Source organism: Cebus imitator, unplaced genomic scaffold, assembly GCF_001604975.1.
Source record: "Cebus imitator isolate Cc_AM_T3 unplaced genomic scaffold, Cebus_imitator-1.0 Scaffold103, whole genome shotgun sequence".
NCBI lineage: Eukaryota > Metazoa > Chordata > Mammalia > Primates > Cebidae > Cebus > Cebus imitator.
In genome coordinates this window covers 3,128,819-3,131,780 of record NW_016107418.1, presented here as the reverse complement: position 1 = coordinate 3,131,780, position 2,962 = coordinate 3,128,819, and positions in this window count along the sequence as shown.

Sequence of the window (2,962 nt, the reverse complement as noted above, 5' to 3'; positions counted from 1 at the left end):
CCCAGCTACTCAGGAGGCTGAGGCAGGAGAATTGCCTGAACCCAGGAGGCGGAGGTTGCGGTGAGCCGAGATCGCACCATTGCACTCCAGCCTGGGTAACAAGAGCGAAACTCCGTCCCCAAAAAAAGAATGTTTACAGAAAAAGTGTGTATAGATGCCAAGTTGTAGACTGTGGTGGCTTTGTACTATGTGAAATTAGCTAAACTGTAACTGTATTTACCAGAATTTCTTTCCCAGTACAGTTCTTCATCAGTGTTGAAGACAAGAAGACTTTGTATGCAATTTGGAAGGCGGACGTGAAGCAGCAGCCAGTGCTGAGTACCAGGCACTATGGCAACTTGCACAGGTTGTCACTGATCTGATAGTGGTGTGAGGAGGCAACAGGGCCTGAGGCTCCTTCAACTTTTATAACTCATAGGGCAAGAGTACGTACAATGCCATGGCAACTGCTGATGTCAGTGAGTGTGAAACAGATGTGTGATCTAGTTTGTCCTCAGAAATTCCAGTTGTCCTTTTAGGTTCCCCTTTGCCCATGTTCTTGTTCATATCCAGTATTCCTTCCACACTACTGGTTGGGCTGGTGCATAGTGGCTTCAGCTCTGCACAAGATGCTGACACCAGCACAGCATAGACTCCTCCGCCAGTTACTATTATGGTGTCGAATCTAATCCTACAATAAACCCCTCATTCTTTGTTATTCATAGTGGTTATGCTTCTCTGATTGAACCCTAATACACAGTTTTCTTATTCTATTACTCCAACCTGAAAGTCTTTGCCTTTTAATTGAAGCTTGATTGTTTACATTTAGTGTATCAGATTTAAATCTAATGGTTTTCTATTTGTTCTGCCTGTTCTGTTTTCTGTCCTTTCTTATTTTGGATTAAGTACTTCATTATTCCATTCCCTTCTATTAGGTTATTATTTTACTTTGCTATTATTTTAGTAGCCCTAGAAATTATAACATGTATCTCTGATTTACTTTAGTTTAAATTACCATTTTTATTACTTGTTTAAAATGCAAAGACTTTGCAGTCCTTAATTTATACCTAATGATGTATATGCTGATGTTTTTGTGTTTTAATTCTGCATCTATTTAAAATTCCACAAGACACTGTTGTTGTATAGTCAATAGTTTTACCCACATATTTCACTCTATTGCTCTTAATTCCATCTGAAATCTGAAATAGTGTACATCTGCTAGTGATAAATTCTCTTGATTTGTCTGAAAGTTTTTATTTCATCTTCCATTTTATTTTTATTTTTGGGACGGAGTCTCACTCTGTTGCCCAGGCTGGAATGCAGTTGCATGATCTCAGCTCACTGCAACCTCTGCCCTCCGGGTTCAAGTGATTCTTCTGCCTCAGCCTCCTGAGTAGCTGGGATTACAAGCATGGGCCACCATGCCTGACTTTTTTTTTTTTTTTCTTTTTCAGTAGAGATGAGGTTTCACCATGTTGTCCAGGCTGGTGTTGAACTCCTTGCCTCAAGTGATCTACCCACCTGGAACTCCCAAAGTGCTGGGATTACAGGTGTGAGCCACCATGGCCAGCCTTCCATTTTATTATTAATCACTTTATTTCATAGACAGGGTCTCACTCTGTTGCCCACACTGGAGTGCAATGGCATAATCAGAGTTTACCACGGCCTCAAACTCCTGAGCTCAAGTGGTCTTCCTGCTTCAGCCTCTCCAGTAGCTGGGACTACAAGTGAACGTCACCATGCCTAGCTAATTTTTCTTTTTTTAGACAGTTTCCCTCTGTTGCCCAGGCTGGAGTGCGTGGTATGAATTTGGCTCACTGCCACCTTCACCTCCTGGGTTCAAGTGATTCTCTTGCCTCAGCCTCCTGTCCAGCTAATTTTTCTTTTTTTAGACAGTCTCCCTATTGCCCAGGCTGGAGTGCAGTGGTGCGATCTTTGCTCACTGTCGCCTCCACCTCCCAGGTTCAAGTGATTCTCCTGCCTCAGCTCCCTGAGTAGCTGGGATTACAGGTGCATGCCACCACACCTGGCACTTTTTGTATTTTTAGTAAAGATGGGGTTTCACCATGTTGGCCATGCTGGTCATGCTGGTCTCGAACGTTTGACCTCAGGTGATCCACCCACCTTGGCCTCCCAAAGTGCTGGGGATTACAGGCATGAGCCACTGTGCCCGGCCTATATTTTCTTTCTTTCTTTTTTTTTTTTTGTAAAGATAGAGTTGCACTTTGCCGTCCAGGCCGATCTAACACTCCCAGCTTCAAGTGATCCTCCCACCTCAGCCTCCCAAAGTGCTGGGATGATATGAGTCATCACTCCTGCTTTCATCTTCCATTTTAAAGGATACTTTCATTGGACATTGAATTCTAGATTGGCAGTTATTTTCTGTTTAAGTGTACTGAAGGTACTAATGACATACATTTTTCTTTCTTTTTACCATTAGACTTGTCAGGAGTGTATCTGTTTTTGTTGCTATTTAAAAATAACCAAAGTTTGGTTTAAGATTTTTAATGTTTTCCATTTTATTAATTTCAGTCTTTCCTTTATGACACATTCCCTTCTCCATGCTCTTGATTAATTCATTTTGTTCTGTGTTAAAGTCTGTTATTATTAATTCTTTTTAAATAATAAAAATAGTTAAGACTGTAGTCTGGCTATTTAAGTACCTGTAGTCCTACCTACTTGGGAGGCTGAGGCAGGACGATCCCTTAGGCCCAGTTTTTTTAATTTTTAATTTTTATTTTTTAAAGACTAGTCAAGTACAGTAGTGAGAAGGTAGAAAAGAGTAGAACAAAGAGTTTGATCTGTAACTGACTGTGAACAATCAATTGAGATAACTACCTTCGGACCTGCCAAGCTTACCAGTTTGAGGTCAGCCTGGACAACAGCAAGACCCTGCCTCTCTCTTTTTTTTTTTTTAAAGACAGGGTTCCACCATGTTGGTCAGGCTAGTCTTGAACTCCCGACCTCAGGTGACTGCCCGCCT